This window comes from Papaver somniferum, unplaced genomic scaffold (genome assembly GCF_003573695.1).
Source record: "Papaver somniferum cultivar HN1 unplaced genomic scaffold, ASM357369v1 unplaced-scaffold_33, whole genome shotgun sequence".
NCBI classification, from domain to species: domain Eukaryota; kingdom Viridiplantae; phylum Streptophyta; class Magnoliopsida; order Ranunculales; family Papaveraceae; genus Papaver; species Papaver somniferum.
Genome location: NW_020644373.1, coordinates 3,156,379 through 3,183,061, shown reverse-complemented (window position 1 = coordinate 3,183,061; position 26,683 = coordinate 3,156,379). Strand labels below are relative to the sequence as shown.

Genomic DNA, 26,683 nt, shown 5'->3' with positions numbered 1-26,683 from the left:
TTTTTCCTGCACACATGTTTCAATCATATTAACTTCATGAATATCAGCTCAACCACCTGTATCTCTACATGCATCAAATATATTCAACTCAACAGTCATATTTCCAAATGAAAGGTTCATTATTCCAGTTCGACAATTAATCAAGGCATTGCAGTTGCAAGAAAAGGACGACCTAAAATGACAGGTATTTCTTTACTAGCATTAGCTACAGGTTGAGTATCCAACACGATAAAATCCACCGGATAGTAAAATTTATCGATTTAATTAACACATTCTCAACTAACCCTCTCGGTACTTTAACGGATCTGTCCGCAAGTTGCAGAGTGGCTGAGGTGGGTTTTAATTCACCCAATCCCAGCTGCTCATAAACCGAGAGAGGTAGGAGCTTTACACTAGCTCCCAAATCTAGAAGTGCTTGTTTGATCATGAAGTTCCCCATCATACAAGAAATAGTAGGGCATCCCTGATCTTTATATTTGGGAGGAGTGTTATGTTGAAGAATAGAACTTACCTGTTCCGTGAGAAATGCCTTTTTCTGCACACTGTGCTTCCTCTTGACCGTGCAGAGATCCTTCAAGAACTTGGCGTAAGCTGGAACTTGCTTAATCACGCTCAAGAGAGGTATGTTTATCTTCACCTGCTGAAAAACATCAAGGATATCCTTATTATCAGCCAACTTTTTAGTAGACACTAAACAATGAGGAAACGGAGCATGCATCTTTCTATCAATTTCAGAATGTTCATTTTGAATATCACTGTGAATATTCTTAAACTTCAGAGACTTCTCAGGTTCTTTCACCTTCATCGGGGTCTCAATCACCTTACCACTTGTAAGAGTGGTGACAACATTAGCTTGCTCTAGGTTAGGATTTTTAACCTCAAATTGGCCTTTTGGGTTAGGTTGAGTTTGGACAGGCAATGTCCATTTCTCCCTAACATTGAGACGTGATTCAATTCTAACTATGCTAGTTTTCAGCTCATCTAAAGTCTTCATAACATTCTGATTTATCTGTGTATGTCCCTGCATAAAAGTATGTAAAGTATCCTCGATAGAATTCTTATGAGGTGGCACATAATGGTTACTAGATGAAGACCCTTGAGGAACATTAACATCATTCATAGTATGACCATTCCTCCAACTGAAATTAGGGTGATTTCACCAATTAGGATTATATGTTTCCAAATAAGGTGAGATAAAAGGTCTTTTGTATGTATTAATGGCATTTGCTTGGTCATGTAACACTTCTTGAAATGCTGGGATTGTAGGACAATCCTTAGTGTAGTGTTCCATACTTTCGCAAATACCACAAGCATGTTCTACCGAGTCATCTACCTTAACTACATTTGGTTTCTGAATAGCATCAACTTTCCTATGAAAGCTAGCAATTTTAGCATTCAAATCATCTTCCTCACTCAGCACATATATTCCAGGCCTAGAGTTATCTAAGGGTTTGGACTTATTTCTATCCGTTGTGCCTGAAGTATCCCAATTTGGGGAATTTTTAGCTAGCGAATCGAAATAACTCCAAGCATCATGAAGTGACTTATTCAGAAATTGCCCATTACACATAATTTCAACAAACTGACGCATACCAGAATTCAGACCCTCATAAAAGAAGTTAATAACTCTCCATATTTCATAACCATGATGAGGGCAGCTATAAAGTAAGTCTTTAAACCTTTCCCAACACTCGAAAAAAGACTCATGTTCATTTTGAGAAAAATTTATAATATTTTTGTGAAGAGTGATGGTTTTATGAATAGGGAAAATTTTTTTCAGGAACTCTCTAGTCATTTCATTCCATGTCCTAATGGTATTTGGTCGCAAAGAATGCAACCAAGTCATAGCTTTCTCCTTTAGAGAAAATGGAAACAGTTTCAGTTCTACAACATCTTGAGTCGCAGCAATAAAAGGCATAGTAGTAAAGACCTCATCAAATTGTTTCAAATGTATGTATGGACTCTCGGAGTCCAATCCATGAAACTTAGGCAGTGCTTTTCGCTTCGATCAAGTTTATCTTTACCATGTGACGAAAGTCATGATATGTTTCAATCATCTTAAAAATTGCTTTGACGATAAATGGTGTAACAACTATATAATGTCCTCTAATAATGTTTCAATGATTGAAATGAGAGTTTATATTACATAACCAATGGTGGACATAAGAATTGTTGTGGAAACACATTTATGTGTAAGTCCTATTCCTTGAACCAAAGTTTGAGAACTTTGTTGATCAAGAGAACTGGAAGAATGGCGTGAGCCAAGTCCGCGAACTCAGTCTGCGAACTTCCAAAGTTCTCAAACCCGAGAATTTCTGCTAGAGTTGACAAACTACTTGCGTGAATCTAAATCCGCGAACTCAGTCTGCGAACCCAGTTCGCGAACCGGCGAAGTTCTCATACCCGAGAATTTCTACTGGAGTTTGTAAACTCTGCCCGATAACTTAAGTCCGCGAACCTAGTCTGCGAACTTGAGAAGGTTATATATCTGAAGATGATTTCTGAACTTAAACTTAAAAAGACTAAGGAATGCAGTTTGCAAACCGTGGCTATAAAAGTTCATGAACCGAGAATCAAATCATCTTTGCTTCAATTGTGTCTTGTGTAGTACATAAGATTTCCTTTCAATTGAACAACTCTCTAACTACTTCATTTGAAGTCATTTGAACTAGTTATGGTGAAGAAGAACATGGTTGATATGAAATGATCATATGGCTAACCATTTGGTTAACTATCATTAAACCAACAAGTGCATACATTTGGGTATGATTAAAAAACCTAGAAGCGTGCATTGTCAAGTGTGTGTAACAAGCTAAGTTTTCGATCTAACGGTTGAGAAATATTAGCTTGAATCTAAATCAGGTTTTCATATAACGGTGAGTATTGAATGCTTTGTTACTAATGTAACATTGATTGCAAACCCTGATTTGAAAGACTATATAAAGGAGACATCTAGTATTGTGCAAAATTAATCCCCACACCTTACGTGTGATACTATTTTGCTTGCTAGAGTCGATTCTCCTTTAACCTTTGGTTTTCTTCTTCTAAAACCAGGTTAACGACTTAAAGACTTCATTGGGATTGTGAAGCCAGACCGATACTACTTTTATCGTAGTTGTGTGATCTGATCTTGCATCTTCTATCGTACGAGTACAATCAGATTGATTGGCTTGGGATTGATATCTCCGATAGGAAAGATATAAAAAGTAATCACAAACATCTTCGTCCCATTGTTTGTGATTCCGCAACATCTTGTTTCGCTACCATACGATTAAGATTGTTGTGAGGTGATTGATAACTCTAGGTTGTTCTTCGGGAATATAAGACCGGATTATCAATTGGTTCCTGTTCACCTTGATTATTATCAAAAGACGGAACAAAACCTTTAGGGTTTATCTGTGGGAGACAGATTGATCCTTTGATAGACTTGTTTGTGTTAGACAAATTTGTTTATTGTCAAAGCCTGCGGTTTTGGGTCGTAGCAACTCTTAGTTGTGGGTGAGATCAGCTAAGGGAATCAAGTACGCAGTATCCTGCTGGGATCAGAGGCGTAGGAGCATAATTGTACCTTGTATCAGTGGGAGATTGATTGGGGTTCAACTACAGTCCAGTCCGAAGTTAGCTTGGAGTAGGCTAGTGTCTATAGCAGCTTAATACAGTGTGTGTTCAATCTGGACTAGGTCCCAGGGTTTTTCTGCATTTGCGGTTTCCTCGCTAACAAAATTTCTAGTGTTTGTATTATTTCAATTTCCTCATTATATTGTTTTATCTTTATAATTGAAATAATACAGGTTGTGCGTTTGAATCAATCAATTGGAAATCCGACCTTTGGTTGTCGATTGATATTGATTGATCCTTGGATATTGGTCTTTGGTACCATCCAAGTTATTCCTTGCATTTGATTAGAACTTGCAGTTCCTGCTTGAGTAAATCAAATCAAGAGATAGATATAAACTCGTTGATATACTTTTAATTGATTGAGTCTTGTTGATTCTCTTAAAAGTATTCGAGTTTGTCCATACAGATTGCTAAGCGAAATATTGGGTGGTGTTGTTAGACCCCCACTTTTTCAGTATTTCTATGGGAGACAGATTTATCTATTCCTGTAGACTTTTCTTTGTGAGATAAATTTGTTTATTAAGTCTTCAACTTTGGGTCGAAGCAACTCTTGGTTGTGGGTGAGATAAGCTAAGGTAATCAAGTGCGTAGTATCCTGCGAGGATCAGAGACATAAGGAGCGCCATTGTACCTTGAATCAGTGTGAGGTTGATTAGGGTTCAACTACAGTCCAGTCTGAAGTTCATTAGTAGTAGGCTAGTGTCTGTAGCGGCTTAATACAGTGTGGTGTTCAAATCTGGACTAGGTCCCGGGTTTTTTTTGCATTTGCGGTTTTCCTCGTTAACAAAATTCTGGTGTCTGTGTTATTTCTTTTCCGCGTCATATTTTGTTATACAATTGAAATATCACAGGTTGTGCGTTGAATCGATCAATTGGTAAATCCAACCTTTGGTTGTTAATTAAAATTGTTTGATCCTTGAATATTGATCTTTGGTACTGTTCAAGTATCTCTCTTATATTCAATCGGGATCGCAAATTCCTATTTGCTGATTGCAGATTGAATTGAGAGATAGAGATATAAAACTCTTGATATGATTTTCACTAGATTGAGTCTAATTGTCTAGTTGATTCTCTTGAAAGTATATTGGAGTTTGTCTATTCAGATTTCCAAACGAAATATTGGGTGTGGTTGTTAGACCCCCGCTTTTTCAAATATATTTCCAAGAGAATCAACTAAACAGTCAGACTCAATCAAAGAAAATACATCCAAGAGTTATATCTCAATTTCTCAAATCAATCTAAATAGAACAGATAGAAATCTGTGAGCCGGATTAATATGAGAAATAACTTAGATGGTACCAAAGAACAATATCCAAGCGTCAATCAATTTCAATCAACAACCAAATGTTGGATTCACCAATTGATTGAACTGCGCACAACCTGTGATATTTCAATTATATAGAAAATATAATGCAAAAAAAAAATAACGCAAACAACAGAAATTTTGTTAACGAGGAAACCGAAAATGCAAAAAAAAACCCGGGACCTAGTTCAGATTTGAACACCACACTGTATTAATCCTCTACAAACTCTATCCTACTTCATACTGGAATATAGTTGAGCTCTAACCAATCTCACACCGATTAAGGTATAGTCGCATTTCTTATGCCTCTGAATCCCAACAGAGCTCTGCGCACTTGATTACCTTAGCTGATCTCACCCACAACTAAGAGTTTATACGACCCAAAGTCGAAGACTTGATAAACAAATTTGTCTCACACATAAAGTCTATTTGAATAGATAAATCTGTCTCCCACGGAAATACCTATGTTTTTTTGTTCCGTCTTTTGATAAATCAATGTGAACAGGAACCAATTCATACACCAGACTTATATTCCATAAGAACAACCTAGTAATATCAATCACCTCACAATGATCTTAATTGTATGGTAGCAGAACAAGATATTGCGGAATCACAAATGATGAGACGAAGATATTTGTGACTACTTTTTATCTTACCTATCGGAGATTAAATCTCGAGCAAATCTTAGAGAAGATAGTACTCAATACTATATAACAAAGTAAGATCAGAACACGTAACTACATAGAAAATAGTTGGGTCTGGATTCAGAATCCCAATGAAGTCTTTAAGTCGTTAACCCATAATGGTTTTAGAAAAACCTAGGTTAAAGGAGAATCGACTCTAGTCGCAACTAGTATCACACAGGAGGTGTGGGGATTCAGTTTCCTAGTTGCTAGAGATCTCCCTTATATAGTCTTGAAATCAGGGTTTGCAATCAATGCTACCTTGGTAACAAAGCATTCAATATTTACCGTTAGATGAAAACCTGATTAGATTCAAGCTAATATCTTTCAACCATTAGATTGAACTTAGCTTGTTATACACAAATAAAATGTGTCTTCATTTATATATGGGTAACCGTACCTAAACGTGTACACTTGGTTGGATCAAAAATAGCTAACCGAAGTTAGCCATATGAAAACTTTCATATAAACCTTGTTCATATTTATCACAACTAGTTCAAATGACTCAAATGAAACTAGTTAGAGTTGTTCAATTGTTTATATTCTCACTGAAGTATACAAGACACAATTGAAGAAAAATCGATTTTGATTCACTTGAATCAATTCATGAACATTATAGCCACGGTTTACAAAAGATTGCATTCCTTATTATATAAATGTATTTGTTCACGAATAAACCGATTTTAGAACTTAACTCACTCAAGTATGCAAACGGGTACACATACTTAGAGTTCCGGACTTGGTCTGTCTGCCAGTATGCGAACGGGTACGCATATTGTCGTTCACGACCGAACTCAGTTGAATTGGTATGCAAACGGGTATGCATACTAAGTTCCCAGACTTTAATTGTTAAACCAGTACGCATACGGGTATGTATACTATGGTTCCCGGACTTGGAGTAACTTGCAACAGTTAGCATACAAGTACGCATACTATGCTATATCCAATCAATGGTTAATTGTTCTAAACTCCGCTTTAATCATTGAAACATTCTTAGAATACGGGAATAGTTGTCTCACACAAACTATTAGCTTCAAAGCAATTTTCAAGTGATCAATAGATCAATACAAAACATTCTGAGTCTGCATCAAATGAATGTCTCACACAAATCATGTAAAATGTTACCAGGCAATTTTCACATGATCATCTTTTGACTTTCGTCAAGAATAAAAGATGAACTTGGTTAAAGCGAAAGCTTACCAACACATATTTTGAGAAATATGTAAGTGAGTTAAACTCAGCTCGAAATATAAAATGTGTATAAAGTAAAGTCTATATAGCTACACGACTTTTGTTTTAAGAGGAGATAGAATAGACTTCTGAGTGATAGATGAATTCAAGTCTCCACATACCTTTTGTTGATGAAGTTCCACAAGCTCCCCTTAGTAGTTCTTCGTCTTCAATCGATGAACGACGTGAAGTCTAAAGCTCAGCTACACATTCTATCCTAATCCGAGACATAGCTATAAGTAGACTAGAAATCAAGATTTTAAGTTTTGGCAACTAAACTTGACAAACAAGCTTGAGATAGAAACGCTTGCGAGTTCGACTGAGCAGTGCTCTAACAGGTTATACCAAGATACATAACCTGAATTAAGATCGGTTCTACCAACTCACACATATTGGTCATCCAAAGAATATGCAATGAATAGCCGGACCAATATACCTATTGATTCCTTTTCAATTCATGAAACAAGTTTACGAATCTACTTCCTTTAAAAAATGTAAAACATTGTTTCCTATGATGAAATCTTCACCATAAACCCATACACATAATCATAAAACTGTATACAAGATTATGTCGATGTCATATCTACGAAATTCAAAAGATAAGCGTTATACTTCGTAATGTGATTCATTAATACTATGACCATATTATTATGATCATGTCTCATCAATAGAGTATTATATGCAATATATATAGCTTTGCATGTTATGTTTCAATATAGCACGACTTGAAATATATGTTAGGAATTGAAACAAGTTCAAGTCAATGTTACTAACCTCAGGTGGAAGGATGATGTCGCCATTGTAGTCGTTACTTCTTCTCATTTTTCAGGTCTTCGGAGTAATACTTATATGTCTCATCATTCCTAGACTTTATAGTCTAACCTAAACGAAGTTGACTCTAGTATTTAATCAAGCGACTCTAGATGAGTTTTAATACTCAAAATATGACAACCAACCTTGACATACCAACGCTTGGTGAGTTCAACCGAGCTATGCTCTAACAATCTCCCCCTTTCTCAATTTTAATAGCAAAACTCTTATTACATATGGAGTTAAATGAATTACTAAATAACTCATTCTTCATACGCTTGATTCCAAGTTTCAACGGCAAAATAACCTGCATATATTCAATAAAATAAATGTCGTTGTTGACATTTGAATAACTAAAGATTTTACTCCCCCTAAAGGCAATCTAGGTAAATATTCAATACGAACATCTTTGTTATTCCCTTTTTATAGTATGAAATACTACACAACAATATGATACGTTTCTCCCCCTTAGTCAATGCATTACTCTTTCTTTAAATATAACATTTAAGAAAAACTGTCATTTCCTAGTGATTCAAAATCATTTGTTTACTCCATATATTTCTCCCCCTTTTTGTCACGAAATGACAAAGGTTCGATCAAATAAAGGACAAACCGAAAAGATCTTGCAAATCTATAAGACTTGTGTAACCTATTAGAGTAAGCACGAAGGTTTCACATATCATTTTAGATAACCAATATTAAAACCAAAACTACAATTAGTTTCAGTATGTTATCAAGGAAACAATTGCCGGAAGAAATTTTCCATATAGTCCAACAAATCGACTAAGAAACTTAATTATATTGTGGAACCGATTGCGTATGTACAATCTCTTATTTCGATAAGATCAGAATTAACTTTATTTTTCTCATCAGGCTCTAATTATTCATACAATAACTTAGACCTTTCCCTTTAGACAAGAAAAACACTAGGTTAGTTAACTAGCTTTTCTTTTCAAGGCATTCGATTATACTTGAATTACCGAATCCTCCAATTGATTAGTATAACTAGATCAGAATTAACTTAGTTTCTCTTATCCGAAATCAAATGGACTAAACAAATGACCCCGTAATTTTGTTAAGCCAAAAACAATAGATACAAACCAAAATAAATTGACTTGCAATTATTTTTCTTAATCGGAAGCAATTGAAACAAATATATACATTATAACACCGCCATTTCCCCGAATTTCGTTAAGCAAAAACACTTGATACCCAACAATAAAGAAGATACGAAACCATAAGCCAAATAAATTGACACCGTTTTTCTTAACCGGAAACAAATTGAATCAAATAAACAATCTATATATAATAATGGAACAAATCAATTGTATCAACATTTTCTTAAGCAAAAGAAAAATATATGCAATATAAACAGGCTTTTCTTAAACAGGAAAAACGATTAACTAACAAATAAAATTGTTACCTCAATCTCCGCAACCACTTCTCCCCAGAAAGATATATCATTAAGCGCAAGTTCAAATAAGAACTCTCCCCCTGAGTGTTGTCATTTTTAACTAATGCGTGTCAATAGCAAAAGTTTAAAACCAAAAAATAAGGTACTAATGTATCTTAACAATACCAATAGACTTCCTAAGATTTTCAAAGGTTGCACGATCTAGTGGTTTTGTAAGAATATCAGCTAGTTGATGTTCCGAAGGAACATATTCAAGTTTGATGACTCCGTTCTCATATAGTTCTCGAATAAAATGATATCTAATATCTATGTATTTGGTACGAGAATGTTCAACTAGATTTTCTGTTAGGCGGATGACACTTGAGTTGTAACAAAGAATACTCGTAATTGAAATATTTATGCCATAGTCTATGAGCATTTGTTTCATCCACAGAAGTTGGGTACAACAAGTACCAGCATCAATATATTCTGATTCACAGGTTTAGAGAGACTAGGAATTTTTTTTCTTATTGTGCCAGGCTACAAGGTTTTGACCGACATAGAAACAACCAGCAGATGTACTTTTTCGATTTTTTACACGTCCTTCCCAATCAGCATCTGAGTAGGCAACAAGATTGTTATTTGTATCCATTGAATACGATAGACCATAATCTAAGGTACCGTTGACATATCTTATGATCCTTTTCAAATCTTTTAGATGTGGTTCTTTAGGATTTGATTGAAATCTGGCGCAACATCCTACACTGAAAGCAATATCCAGTCTAGTTGCAGTTAAGTACAACAGACTTCCTATCATGGATCAATAAAATTTATGGTCTACATACTTTTCACTAGGATTTGACTGAAGCTTTACATTGGTTGCCATAGGAGTTGTACCCCGTGGCTCAAATTTCTCGACTAAATTCCTGGCATATTTTCTTGAGATAGAAAAATATTGTCTTTTTGTTGCTGAATTTGCAAGCCTAAAAAGTATGATAGTTATCCAACATTACTCATCTCAAATTCCCCACTCATAAGATTTAAGAACTCGTGGGTGAGAATTTTTGAGGTGGATCCATAAATGATATTGAAAAAGCGGGGGTCTAACAACCACACCCAATATTTCGCTTAGCAATCTGTATGGACAAAATCCAATATACTTTTAAGAGAATCAACTAGACAGTCAGACTCAATCTTAATAAAAGTATATCAAAGAGTCATATCTCACTTTCTCGATTCAATACTTACTCAAGCAAATAGAAATCTGCGAGTCTGATTGAATACAAGAGAAATCACTTGAACGGTACCAAAGACCAATGTTCAAGGATCAATCAATTTCAATCAACAACCAAAGGTTGGATTTCCCAATTGATCGATTCAACGCACAACCTGTGATATTTCAATTATATAACAAAATAGAATTCGGAAAAGAAACAACACAGACACCAGAAGTTTTTTTAACGAGGAAACCACAAATGCAGAAAAACCCCGGGACCTAGTCCAGATTGAACACACATTGTATTAAGACGCTACAGACACTAGCCTACTACAAACTAACTTCGGTCTGGACTGTAGTTGAACCCCAATCAATCTCACACTGATCCAAGGTACAGTTTCGCTTCTTACGTCACTGATCCCAGAAGGATACTACGCACTTGATTTCCTTAGCTGATCTCACCCACAACTAAGAGTTGCTACGACCCAAAGTCGAAGACTTTAATAAACAAATCTGTATCACAAAGAAAAGTCTACGGTAGATAAATCTGTCTCCTAAAGAAATATCTACGAGTTTTTGTTCCATCTTTTGATAAATCAAGGTGAACATGAACCAATTGATAACCCAGACTTATATTCCCAAAGAACAACCTAGAATTATCAATCACCTCACAATAATCTCAATCGACTAGCGAAAGAAGATATTGCAGAATCACAAACGATGAGAGGAAGATGTTTGTGACTTCTTTTATATCTTGTCTATCGGAGGAATCAATCTCAATCCAATCTTACGATTGTACTTAATACGATAGAAATAACAAGATCTGATCACGCAACTACAGAGAAAATAGTTGGGTCTGGCTTCACAATCCCAATGAAGTATACAAGTCGTTAACCTACAGGGTCTCGATAGACACCTAAGGTTAAAGGAGAATCGACTCTATCTAATACAACTAGTATCACACAGAAAGGTGAGGGAATTAGGTTTCCCAGTTGCTAGAGTTCTCCTTTATATAGTCTTTCAAATCAGGGTTTGCAATCTTAATTACCTTTGTAACAAAGCATCAATATTCACCGTTAGATGAAAACCTGATTATATTCAATCTAATATCTTTCAACCGTTTGATCGAACTTAGCTTGTTACACACAAATGAAATACACGTTTATTTAGGTTTGTGTAACCGTACCCAAACATGTATACTTAGTTGGTTCAACAGTAGTTAACCAAATGTTTAGCCATATGAGCACTTTCATATCAACCATATTCATCTTAACCATAACTAGTTCAAATGACTCAAGAGAACTAGTTAGAGAGTTTTTCAATTGCTTAGATCTCATAGAAGTATACAAGACACAATTGAAGCAAAGACGATTTGATTCACTCGAATCAATTCATGAACTTTATAGCCACAGTTTGCAAGCATGCATTCCTTAGTTTATATAAGTTTAAGTTCACGAATACTCGTTTTTAGAAAATAACCCACTTAAGTACACATACTGGTACGCGGACTTAAATACCCGGAATAAGTTTGTTTTCAGTTCACAAACTCCAGCAGAAATTCACGGGATGTGAACTTTCGATAGTACGCTTACTGGTACGCTAACTTTAATTCCGGTTTTCATGAGCAGCAAAGTACGCATACTTTGGTTCAAGGAATAAGGACTTACACACGTATGAGTTATCACAAAATGTTTATATCCTTTCAAGGTTATATTCTAAACTCTCATTTCAATCATTGAAACATTCTTAGAGGACGTTATATAGTTGTTGTTCACAAGCTATTTTTCATCAAAGCGATTTTCAAGTAATTGAAACTAATATGACTTTCGTCACTAGTAAAGATGAACTTGGCCAAAGCGAAATCTTACTAACACATATTTCAAGAAATAGATAGGTGAGATAAACTCGACTCGAATTAGCAAATGTGTATAATCATAGTCTATATAGCAATACGACTTTTGTCTCAAGATAGGAGATAGAGTAGATAGACTTTTGAGTGATAGATAAGTTCAAGTTTCTGCATACCTTTTAGTCGATGAAGTTCCACCAGTTCCTTGAGTAGTTCTTCTTCTTTGTATGATGATCGCCATGGAGTCTAGAGCTCAACTACACTTTCTATCCTAGTCCGAGACTTATCTATGAGTAGACTAGAAATTAAGACTTATAGTTTAGGCAACTAAACTTGACAATAAGCTTGAGATGGCAACGCTTGCGAGTTCGACCGAGCAGTGTTCTAACAATCTCCCCCTTTGTCAATTTTAGAGACAAAACTATCAATACATATGGAATACAAAATAAATAAATAAACTTTTGTAGCTTCTCTTCCACATGCATGATCTCCTTGGTTCTTCAACATTACTCGAAATCTTTGTCACTTCCAAGTATTCCAATGATTCCAAAGGTTATAAGTTTAGCATCATCGTTGTTGAAAATCCGTAGCTATAACAATGAGAAAACAAGAGCTCTCAATCATTGTTACACAGTGTCATAGTATTATTACACAGTATCAAAGTTCAATTGTATCACAACTTCGACAACAATACTATGGTGATATGTATCACTCCCCCTTAGTCAATACTCCATCTCACATGGAAACCACTTCCCCTTACATAATGATCCGAAAACCATATGTATTTGTAGTGTGAACTACACATTTATTCTCCCCATTGTCAATAAAATTGGCAATGGTATGAAAACTAGTGGGATCCTAATGAAATTTCCATAGAGACATTTCATGACCAAAAGAAAGCACATATCAACTTTTTAGATGCCATCATATAGCCAAAGCTAAATGCATTCATCAAGGAGTTTATAAAGATACAAGATAACCCCTATAATATTCCACAGCCGCACTCCCCACAAAGATTTGGAAATTAAGTACAAGTTCAATTAAGAACTCTCCCCCATAAAATGTCATTTCCGAAAGAACAACAAGAGCGACCTTACTTTCATAAGAAAAGAAGGATTTATTTGGAAATAACAAATCACATACGAATATGAATTTGAATCCAAAATACTCAATTAAATTAACCACAAGAAAACCCATGATTAATTCAATCAGAAATGCTCAACATAAGTTACCGCACAGTATATACATAAAAATATGGATCAGGGAAGATCAATACTGTGTAATAGACAAGGATTCATTCTTTTATCCATCATTATTTACACAATGGCATACAATAGACATAATCCTCATAAACAAGAGTTCATCCTATCTTCCATCAATATTTGCATAATGACATACAATAGGCTTAACTTTTGTAATGTCAAAGGTTCATTCTTTCTTTTATCAATACATGCATATCGACATGTGAAAGACTTAACTTTTGACAAGGTATCGGACAATCATAGTTCACGGACGCAAACACACATATCCCATAACACATTACAATATATAAAACCAGAAAGATTAATACTGCAAAAATCATCTTCCAAACAATTTTAGAATTTAACCAAATAAACCTAAAAACAATAAAGATGAAAACGTTGGACATAGATATGAGTAATCACAATAATGGATATTCCAAACTCTAGTTATTCTTCTTAAAAAACACAAGGAATAAAATTCTCATCAGAAGATTTACTAGACAAATAAAATCAATAAGCTAAAAAATTTACTTATCATCTTCATCATCGAAAACAATCCAAGATGCTTGAATTATGTTCAAATCTTCCTTGATCTCGGAAAACTTAGTTGCAACCAATGACAATTGTTCTTGCACGCACTTTACCCTTGAATTGACCTTACACACACCCTTGTGAATTTTTTGAAGAAGACTTAAGGTGGTAGGATAACAAGAACCGTCAAGGGAATCATCTCTTTGTCTTTTGCACACATTCTCCCTCATACGTTTGAAAGTACAGGGACGAACAGGTTTGGGAGCTCCAAGGGAATTGCCAATTGGATCAAAACCACGTTCACGAAAAATTTGACTAATCAAGCAAGGAAAGCGTAACTTCGTGTTGGGTGAAGTCATCGAAGCCATTTGAAAAATGATGAAACCACAAATATCGAGACTCGGAACACCCAATTCAAGGAAATAAACCAACTCTGCAAACTCGCGACTCCATCGAGAATTCTTAATTATGGAGGGAAAAAGATTAGAGATACCAAGTTTCCGAAAGCCATCAACGCAATACTAAGAACATTAGTAGGAAATTACCCTTCATACCAAACAACCTTCTTGCCACAAAGACAATGAGAGATGTCTTCATATGATAGTCTTTCATCACTTGGACTAGGGAGACGAAAATTACCCAAAGGGATTTTGGTAATCCTTGAAATCAACTTCTATTAACAAGAAACCTTTTTCTATTTATCATGGTTTTGAATTCCACTTTTTCAAGATCAACATCGTGAATGTTGGCATAGAAAATTCTTGTGAGAGTATCAAACCCTTGGCCAAGACCATCAAAGATGTTTCCAAGATTGAATTTTTTAAAACAAATTAAATCCTCTTTATGTCCACTAGAGGAATCCAATTTCTTTTCTAAAATAAATCCACTAGATGAAATCCTTTCAAAAACACTAGCACAAGAATCATTGACAAACCTAATCCTAAGAGAATTTTGGTCTAAAGGAAGATTCATGCTAGAAGATGAAGAACCCAAATTTTTTGAAATTCTTTTTGAAACCTTCAGATTCATCATGAGGTCTAGAAATAGGAAAAGAATGAGGAAGAAAACACTTACTTGGAATGAACCTTGAACACCTTTTTTCTTAATTTTTCTCCAAAGAAGTTTTAATGGAGGAAAAGCATGAACCCTAGAGTGTTCACGTACGCGGACAGAATTGGGAAGGAAGAAGGTACGCGTACCATTCTTTTATAAAACCAACAATGGGCTTGGGCCCGTTTCTGAACTGCGACCCACAAAGGAAAGTAGGTTTTCTTAAACCGTTCATCATCCAAGGTTTGCACACTAAAGAGATCAGTATAGTACAGTAAAATAACAGAGGAGACACTCCATTACTTTTAGTTAACCTTTGGAGAAAACAAAAAAATTTAATCTAGACAAAAAATCAACCATCACTTGCCCCACATCAAGTTATATACAAATGGGTTAAAGTCAGTCGTGATACCGAGAGACTAAATGTGCAGAGAAATTCTCATGCGACTTTTCAGGTTGAGATGTATTAGTATAATCATAGTAATGATTATATTCTGAGTTAACAGAATTTTTTGAATTCCCATTCTTATACCAAAGAAAAGACTTTTTCTGAAGGTTAGAACCTACACCGAACTCATAGGAATTCTTTTTATCGATTTCACATGAGTTGGAAAAAAGTCTAGTTCGTACATCATGACTACATGATTTGACAGGTACAGAACTTTTCTCAAAACAATTCTTATTCTCAAAGGAATTAAGCTTTACTAAGAATTTAAAAAAGCTTTCAAAAGCTCTAATAGATCTTTGTCAATTGATCCATTATGATAGTATTCCTCATAAAGATTAAGAGTTAATCTAGTGAGATTTCGTATCTTTGAGCGTCGATTGCGTTTTTTCAACGGACTCTTCTTAGAAGAGCTTTTAATTTTTCCTTTAGATTGTTCATCATCATCTAAGCTTTCCAATGTCTTAGGTGAAACAGGATTATCACGAGAGACCATAGGTCTAATCAATAATCTTTGAGCAATCTTTACGGAATTCTGGCGTGCGTTAAAGATGCCAAGAGCAAGCTTCCTAAAGTAATTTCCCTACGAATTGAAAAAGCGGGGGTATAACAACAACACCCAATATTTCGCTTAGCAATCTGTATGGACAAACCCCAATATACTTTTAAGAGAATCAACTAGACAGTCAAACTCAATCTTAATAAAAATATATCAAAGAGTTATATCTCACTTTTTCAATTCAATACTTACTCAAGAAAATAGAAATCTTCGAGTCTGATTGAATACAAGAGAAATCACTTGAACGATACCAAATACCAATGTTCAAGGATCAATCAACAACCAAAGGTTGGATTTCCCAATTGATCGATTCAACGCACAACGTGTGAACTCATGAAAACTCATGAAAACTCCATGCCTCTTCCATTATTTTTCCTTATTTTATTATTTTCATGAACTCATGAAAACTCCTTCATTATAGCAACTTTCCTTGTTTGAGCAAAACTCATGGTTTCTCCATATTTTCACGGTTTCATGAAAAATAATAAAAATAGGGAAAGGTGTCGCGGGACCGGGCTACCTGGCCGGCCAGCCATGCCCTAGCCGTGGACGGTCCTACACCTTATAATCCCTAATCTTTCATAATTATTATTTCCCTCATATCATGAAACTCCTCAGTTTGAGTAAAAATCATGGTTTCTTCATATTTTCTCAAATATTACTCAAACCATGAAAAAGCCAAAAAGTCAAATGGTCACATGACCAACTAGGCTATTCACGAAAAATATTAAATATCATTATTTTAGTATTCTCAAAAATTGATGAAACGAACAAAGTTCTACTTTGATCATTCGTGCAAAATCAAGAATTTCAGTCAAAGATCAAACTCTTCTGAAAATTCAACATACTGCTCAAACGCACACCAGAAAATACCAAAACTCCCAGGACTGAGATACGGGCATTGTGGTGACACGAACAAGGCTTGCAAAGAGCCGGTCCCACACATTTTTATAACTTTGACCTAATTTGCGCAATCGTTCATATTGGGTCCAAACTCTTTCCAACCGACTTGGAATTTTCTCAAACGACCATCAATTGGTCCCACGATCACCAAGGGCCGGTATCATGCCCTCTTGGTCGGTCCCTCACTTTTCCATGATTAGGTTTTATCACCTAATTCTCAATTGAGCACTATTTTAATAAATGGTGAAACCGGCATTTAATCATCATTCTTTCTCCAACCGGTCAACAAAGGACCCTGGTGCACGATCACTCGAGCACTCAGTCCCCACATGGACATCCATCATCCTATATGGTCGGTACCTCCCTCACCGACCTAGTTTCAGTAATTCATCAATTGACGAACGATTGATCAAAAATTAAGGTTTTGGATAAATACTCCACAATTCTGAGCAAGATTCAAACACTAATAAATTTATGTTGATTCAGCAATCAACATCTTGATTAATAATATAATATTTGGCAGCCTACCAATATTTTTAATTAATATTTTACTGGGTCACGTTACCAATAAATAATCCATCGAATTGAGCAATACTTGCTCAGTTGCTTGAATATTGATCCAACTATCAATATTCAGTAATTTATCAATATTCAGTAATTCGTCGAATTGAGCAATACTTGCTCAGTTGCTCGAATATTGATCCAACTATCAATATTCGGTAAGTCGTCGAATTGAGCAACACTTGTTCGGTTTCTCGAATATTGATCCAACTATCAATATTCAGTAATTCGTCGAATTGAGTAATACTTGCTCAGTTGCTCGAATATTGATCAAACTATCAATATTCAGTAATTCGTCGAATCGAGCAACACTTGCTCAGTTGCTCGAATATTGATCCAACTATTAATATTCAGTAAGTCGTCGAATTGAGAAATATAAACATAAGAACACTTATGTTCAATCCATGAATTACTGAGCATTCGTCACTCATGGTCAATTCAACAAAACTTAGACTCACTGTATAATCAGTCAACAACTGACTAATTAATACATGTTTGCCTTGCAGACTTCACAAATCATGAGACATCAATCATGTCACATGGGGGGATATCAATTAGGTTTTTGGTCTGGCGGCCTACGGCACGTGGATTCATCCACTATGAGAAATGTGAATAAGTCATGCAAACGGTTGAAGGAGTTAGCAAAGTAGTGGGTGGACGGTTAACCAAGTCTCCGCACGCACTGGAACTGGTTTCACCATGATTTCCCACTTTCCCACTCTTTCACTTAAGAAACCGTCACACTTACAGGGATCAATGTGTTTATTCTGACAATATAAATAAGTCTCTGGATCCATGATTGAGACAAGATAATTTTTCGAGTCATCACTCTCAGAAATTCCATCAATCGACCATAACTTACTTTGAACTCAATAGTTCTCAGAAAACTTGCAGAAACCTTTAACACATCCACAATCCTTGATCATCATTGATCCCACACAATTCTCAGCTTCCCTCCTACATATCAACCCATCTCTCTCTTTGTGACCGGATTGACTCCGGAATGGCCGTTGACTTGGTTTAGTCCGGAGTCCTACAGATTGATCTCTCGAATCTAAGCACTCCCTTTGCAGTACATTTGTGTGAGGTTGAGCAGTTTGCTCGTCCGTCTCTTCAGTTCCCTAAAAAACCAGCAAATCGTTCTTCCTCATCTACAAGTAGATAGACTTTTGAGTGATAGATATGTTCAAGTCTCCACATACATTTTAGTCGATAAAGTTCCACCAGTTCCTTGAGTAGTTCTTCGTCTTTGTATGATGATCTCCATGGAGTCTAGAGCTCAAACACACTTTCTATCATAGTCCGAGACTTAGCTATGAGTAAACTAGAAATCAAGACTTATAGTTTTGGCAACTAAACTTGACAACAAGCTTGAGATAGCAACGCTTGCGAGTTCGACCGAGCAGTGCTCTAACAGATATCATCCATATAAATTTTAGCAACAAGTACATTCTTTCCATTCCATTTGATGAAAAGAGTTTTATCAGCACCACCTCTAGAGAATCCTTTTTGAAGTAAAAAGGATGTTAACTTATCATACCAAGCTCTTGGAGCTTGTTTTAATCCATACAATGCCTTTTTGAGCTTAAGGACGTGATCATGAAATAATGGATCTTCAAATCCTTTAGGTTGAGCAACAAAAACTTCCTCTTTTAAGTCTCCATTAAGAAATGCAGACTTAATGTCCATTTGAAATATCTTAATCTTAAGATTGCAGGCATATGCAAGTAAAATTCTAATTGATTTCAAACGAGCTACAGGAGAAAAAGTTTCATCAAAATCAATACCTTCAATTTGAGAATATCCTTGAGCAACAAGTCTGGATTTGTTTCGAATAATAGTTCCTTATTCATCTGATTTGTTCTTGAAATCCATTTTGTTCCTACAATGTTGACGCTATCTGGTTTCGGAACACGTTCCCAAACTCTTTGCATTTCGAATTGATTAAGTTCCTTAATCTTCGTGCATTGAATTTACCCAAGCGGGATCATTAAGAGAAAGAAAGCATGTATAGTGATAGACATTATGGAGTTCCCTTCGAGTCATAACTCTGGTATTGGCATCTCCGATGATATCATCTGTAGAATGCCTTTGATGTACCCACTTTGCAGGTTTTTGGGCTCCACTTTCAGTATCGTTGGGTTGCTCAACTATATTGTCATTGTAATCTTTATCATCTACGTCCTAAATGGTAGGAACAATCGCAGGTTCTTCTGCATTTTTCTTTTCTTTATTAATAATTTTCGAAGGAGGTAGTTCTGCAGCAATATGATTATCTTGACGAAAATCACTAATATCATCCATAACTATATTAACAGTGTTAGAGCACTGCTCGGCTAAACCCACCAAGTGTTGGTATGTCAAGTTTGGTTGACATATTTAGTTCCAAAATTCAAGTCGCTTAATAAGTAGACTAGAGTCAACTTCGTTAGGTTAGGCTAGAAACAATAGAAATATTGTGCTCCAGTTACTCTCGAAGATCAGAAGATGGATTGAAGACAACGAAGACATTATCCTTTAGCTTTAGGTTAGTAACTAATGACTTGACTTGTTCCATTTCTATCTTGTTTCTTTCAAGCCTTTTAGATTAAAAAAATAACATGTGAAGTTGTATATAAATAAATACTCTAGTGAATAGACATGATCATAATAGTATGGTGATACTATTAAGAAACTAGACTATGAAGTATAACGCTTATCTTTTGAACTTCGTAGATATGACATCGACATAATCTTGTATATAGTGTTATGATTATGTGTATGGGTTATGGTAAAAATTTCATACTAGGAAACAATGTTTTACATTTTTTTAAAGGAAGTGCATTCATGAACTTGTTTTGTGAATCGAAAGGGAAATTAATAGGTTTATTGGTCTTGCTATTCATTGCATATATTTAGATGACCAATATGTGTGAGTTGGTGGGACCGATCTTAACTCAGGTTATGTATCTTGGTATAACCGATCATAATGCCTAGACTTATGTTTTGGTATGACCGGTCCTGGTAATTTTTGTAACCGATCCTGAGTAATCACTATGAGATGGTATGATCGATCCTTATAATTGGTGTGACCGATAATAAGTGTTGCATGACCGATCCTTGTAATTGGTGTAACCGATCCTAGTGACTGGTGTGAGCGATCATAAGCAGATACCATATTTAGGTATAACCGATCCTAGTGATGGGTATAACCGATCTGAACCCGTGTATGTGACTTGGAAGGACCGATCACAACTAACCATTGTGATTTGGTATAATTAATCACATAGTAGTCTTGGAATACTAGCAAACCAATTCTAAACTTGTCTGGAAGTATGGTATAACCGATTCCAAGAAGCAAATCCATGCACATATGAAATAAGGATTTGCAGCGAAAAGATGTCAATATACTTTGAACACGAGCAATGACTCTTATCATTTATTGTTCAAAGATATTCCTTGGTACTCAAGGTGATCCTGTGCCGAAATAAATTAAGAATCTTTTAGTTAAGGTTTTTGATTTTATATGTTTTAATTACCAACAATTAATGCGTAGCTCTAGAGAATAAAAATTAATAGTGTGCATTTACTAATTGGAGATTTTCTATTGAGAGATTTCGGAAATATTGGACCAACATTTATTGGAATTATGAAAACCGAATTTTGTCATTCATTGCATATCTTGAGAATATTTTTGTTTTGGAAATTCCTTGATGTCCAAACATCCTTGGTCTATAAATACCTACCAATCTATCTTAAGAGCCCGACAAACTTCAGTTTTTGTTATTTCTGGTGGAGCCTGTCTATCCGGAGAGCAAAGTACCTTAATTAGGCGAAATCTCTTATGACTGCTCGTTTAAAGACTTACGTGGGATCAAGAAGCTCTACAAGTACCGTTGATGGGAAACTAGATAATTGCATTGTTATTTAATTTTTCAATTATTGATTTGATTGACTAACGGTTGTTGAATCTTTGATTGCACCTAGTTATTTGTTACATGTTCTTTTTCTTCTGATATAAGGACACTCAAACTAGATCAAAGATTTAACGTTTCTACGGATCTAAGTTTTTCTAGATCTGTAAGATAGTTTTGTTAGAGCACTGCTGGTCGAGATATCAAGTGTTTATATCTCAAGCTTGTTTGTCAAGTTTAGTTGATCAAACATATATTCTTGATTTCTAGTCTACTTATAGTTGTGTCTCGGATTAGGACAGAATGTGTAGTTGAGTGTTAGTCTTCACGGCATTTATTGATTGAAGACGAAAATCTACTGAGGAGAGCTTGGAGGAACCTCATCAAAAAAAGGTATGTGGAGACTAAAACTTATCTATCATTCAGAAGTCTATTCTATTCAATCTCCTAATGAGACTAAGTCGTATAGTTATATAGACTTTTATATTATACACATTTGATATTTCGATCCTAGTTTATCTCGCTTATCTATTTCTCGAAATATGTGTTGAAAGATTTTTGCTTTAACGATGTTCATCATTATTCTTGATGAGTTTAGTTGGAAACAATCTATCTGTTGGAAGATAAATATTAAGTCAAAAGATAATCATGTGGAAATTTCCTTGAAACGTCTTACATGATTTGTGTGAGACAATCATTTGATGTCGACTTGGAATGTTTCGTATGTATCATTCGATCACTTGAAATTACTTGAATCTAATGGTTTGTGTTAGACAGACATTGTCATCTTCCAATAATGTTTCAATGATTGAAATGGGAGTTTAGAACAATTAACCGTGTCTGGATACAACACAGTACGAGTACCTAGTATGCAAATTGTATTGGTATGATTCAGCTCCAAGAACCTTGTTTGCGTACATAGTATGCGAACGCTTCTATCTGTAAAGGTCCGGGAACCTTGTTTGCGTACCTAGTATGCGGACGGTTTCACCTGAGTTGGGTCCGGGACAGCTGGTCGTGTACCTGGTTTGCGAACGGATGGACAAGGCCAAGGTACGGAGCTGTTGTTTGCATACCTGGTTTGCGAACACAGTGGTTAAGTTCTAAAACCGGTTAAGTGTGATTCTCATACTCATGAACTAAAACATTTATGAATTAAGGAATGCAATCTTGACAAACCTTGGCTTAATGTTCATGAATTGATTCTTGTATAAGTACTTTGTACGATTACAAATCAATCCGATTTTGTTTCAATTTGTTCATATATATCTTTATGACATAGTGAACAATTGAACAACTTTATTTGAAACACAATTAAATTCATTTTATTATCTTTCATGATTGATTGATCATCATATTTGATCTAGAAGTGTTAGATGAATGTGGTTAAGACAAAAGTGTTCATATGGCTAACTTCGGTTAACTATTATTGAGCCAACTCAATATACACGTTTAGGTATGGTTACCCATATCTAAATGAAGGTATATTTCATTTGTGTGTAACAAGCTAAGACCATATAATGGTGGATATTGATTGTGTTATTATTAAGCAAACTTAGATTGGATCTTAAATCAGGATTTCATCTAACAGTGAATATTGAATGCTTTGTTACTAAGCGATCTTAACTTTGACTGAAAGCAACCCTGATTTGAAAGACTATATAAGTGAGAACTCTAGCAACTGGAAACCAAATACCGACACTTTCATGTGTCCTTGTTGCAAACTAGAGTCGATTCTCCTTTAACCTAGGTTTTTTACGAAACCATATTAGCTTAACGATTTGAAGACTTCATTATGGATTCGTGAAGCCAGATCCAACTATTTTCTCTGTAGTTGCGTATTATGATCTTACTTTTTCTATCGTGTTGAGTACTATGTTCTCTAAGATTTGCTCGAGCTTTATCTCCGATAGGTAGGATATAAAAAGTAATCACAAAGTTCTTCGTCTCAGACTTTGTGGTTCCGCAATAACTTCTTCTACCACCATATAGTTAAGTTATTATGAGGTGATTGATATTTCTAGGGCGCTCTTCGGGAGTATAAGACAAGATTATCAATTGGTTCCTGTTCACCTTGATTTATCATAAGACAGAACAAAAATTTATAGGTACTTTTGTGGAAGACGGATTTATCTATCAGAATAGACTTATCTGTGGGAGACAATTTTGTTTATAAGTCTTAGAATTTGGGATCGTAGCAACTCTTAATTTTGGGTGAGATCAGCTAAGGGAATCAAGTGCGCAGAATACGGCATGTATCTAGAGGCATAAGGAACGCGACTGTACCTTAATCGGCGTGACACTTGGTTAGGTCTCAACTACATTCCAGTCCGAAGTTAACTTGTAGTAGGCTAGTGTCTGTAGCGTCTTAATACAGTGTGGTGTTCAAATCTGGACTAGGTCCCGCGGTTTTTCTGCATTTTCGGTTTCCTCGTTAACAAAATTTCTGGTGTCTGTGTTATTTCTTTTCCGCATTATATTTGTTTATATAATTGAAATATCACAGGTTTGTGCATAGTTCAATTAGTTGATAAATCTGACCTTGTTTGTTGGATATAACTTGATTGACACTTGGGCATTGATCTTTGGTACCGTCCAAGTTATTTCTCATATCAATCAGGCTCATGTATTTCTATCAGTTCGATTTGCTCATTCCATTGAGAAATAGAGATAATATTTTTTGATATAACTCTTGATTGAGATCGCTTTTAAGTTGGTGCTCTCGGAATTATATTGGAGTTTAGTCCATACAAATTGTCGAATGAATTATTGGGTAAGGTTGTTATACCCTCTCCTTTTCAAGATTAATTGATTTTCCATTGTTAACAGACTCTGTTATGTGCAACAATCAAGAAGGAATCAAGTTTCTTTTTGCAGGTTGTTTAGTTTGAAGATTAAATCGAAGATTGAAGACTTCGAAGATTTGAAGACTTTATTCTTGTGTTTTGATCTTGGTGCGACTTTCTGTGACTTTATTTTTGGTTTTGAAAAATTTCATCTGTAGTTCAACTCATGCATCGAAATCACTCTTAGTTGACAACTAATATTAGCTAGCGTACATACATATACTTTACTAAATAGTAAATACAGATATGGAAACCTATGGAATATGGTAAGCACATAAATTTGATACCTAAAAAGATATAAAATATTCGGTTTTGGGATCTCACCTTGAGTATCAAAGGAAAATACTTGAACATGATCAGTCATGCACCTAGGATAGGTCCTTACCACAAGGGATCGGTCATGGAATTGGTCTTTACTAGGGATCGGTCTTCAACCCTCTTTTCGACTATGAAACATAAATTCGAAAGTCTACTTCCTTTGATAATGTATTTGATATTCCTTCATATATAATCCCAAGGGTATAATCATTCCGGAAGTTCAAACACACTATATAATAACAAGTTACCAATTAGTGTTAATGTCAATTCACGAATCCTATAAATAATATATACTTCGTAACTCTATATACCAAGATTGTATAAAATAACTAATATATCTTTACTTGATACTTAGATCATAGTATGATGACCAAGTCACTGATACCAGATTCAAGTAAACAAATTATACTTCGTATGTTATGTTTCAATATATATTGACTTGAAAAAATTATGACATAAATGGAACAAGTCAAGTTTGTTGTTACTTATCTCGAACTGAAGGATGATGTGTTCATTGATGCCGACATGTCTTCAGGTTCTTCATGAGTAACAAGAGCGATTCTTGACATTTCTATGTTCCTAGTCTATCCGAACGAAGTTGACTCTAGTAATCAAATCAAGCAACTTCGAGTTTTGGAACTAAAATATGACAACCAAACTTGAAATACTTATGCTTGGTGCGTTCGACCGAGCAATGTTCTAGCGGTATTTTATTATCAGAAAAGATAATTTTTGTACAACGGTCTTCTAGAATAATAGATTCGTATGGAAAAAAAAAGAGTGCCCTTTCATGCAATAACAAGATTGAATCCAACATGAAATGACGAGGGTAACAAGTACACCACGATCTTTTTGATAATAAACCTATAAGTATGATACCTTGTATCATATAATATAGGTAGAGACTGTCAAGAAGATGACAACAACAAGGTATACACTTGGTATATAATATAAGTCTGAAACCGAAACTTAAACTATAGGGATCAACCCAAGTGTTTTGATTAACGTACAATGCATTTAATTTTAATTATAACTGAAATAATAATTATAATTGCGGAAAGTAAAAGTAAAGACACAACAAGATTTTGTTAACGAATGTAGAAAAACCTCAGGACCTAGTCCAGTTTTGAAAACTCTCATAATTAAGCCAATATACAAAGACTACTAACAACTTCGTACAGTTAAGACCAAATAACTATTCCTAGTTACCTAGTTTTCTCAATATCCCTGTGCCTACAACAAATATGGCCAACGCACGGAATCCTAATATAAAGTCCACTATCTTAAGTTGCTTCAGCCGCTGTGAAGACTTCAATCACTCAACTCCTTTGGATCGTCTTCCGAACCAGTAAAGTGACTAATCTGTTCACTAACCACTTTTCCAATCTCAAATAGTAAATCAGAGATTATAGTTGAGTTCAACAAAGGCTCTTCCGTTTATTCTAATAAACTCCTTTATTGGGTAAAATCTACCAAGATCTAGATTATCAAGATAACCAGATCTAGGTATACAAACTATCAGATTCAGATACTGAAGAGTGCCACCAAATGATAGATTTCCGACCTATTACAAGTAGAAAATAATCAAGATCTAATCGGATCCTAGTCGATCAAGTGTGTGCATGAAATTAAATCACAAAGATACGTAAACCAATAAGAAATCTTGTTGTCTTCAAATCTTTAATGTTTTCAAAGTACCTACACAAACAAAAGATAATAAAAACATTACGAGAGACTGGGACTATGATTCCACCATTCATCAAATTCATATGATTCACATATTAATTCTAGACAATTTTAGCTCATCTAATAAAAATATTGACTCTGCTCTTTGCACACGAGTATATTTCTAAAACGTTAACTTTAAATCATAAGCATAGTGCATCAAAAGTACTTAAGACTAAGCATACACCATCAAATAAAATCACAATTAATTAATAAAAAATATTTTCAATACCTCTAGGCATTATTAACTGAAATTTTCTCCCTAACATCAAAATTCTCAGTTCCACCTAATTTTTAATGTCTTTGGGAAAATTACAGTCACCTTCAAATATCACAACCTCTAATTTACAGATGTTGCTAGTCAAAGACTCAAGAAATTCTATTATTGAAGTACCACTCAAAATAATAAATCAATTAAAATTAATGTAAAAAGTGATAGAAGAATTAATTATGATTACCACACGCATGAAATATGGCTTTCTCCATCGTCCTAGAGTTGGGGTTTATAT

General features: G+C 35.0%; 1 non-coding gene across 1 annotated transcript; it reads left to right on the top strand.

Annotated features, from left to right (window-relative positions):
- Nucleotides 1-1,640: 1,640 nt before the first annotated feature.
- Nucleotides 1,641-1,744, top strand: LOC113342110. Its single transcript, XR_003356417.1, has one exon. It is a non-coding gene; the product is annotated as a small nucleolar RNA R71 (small nucleolar RNA).
- The last annotated feature ends 24,939 nt before the right edge of the window (nucleotides 1,745-26,683 follow it).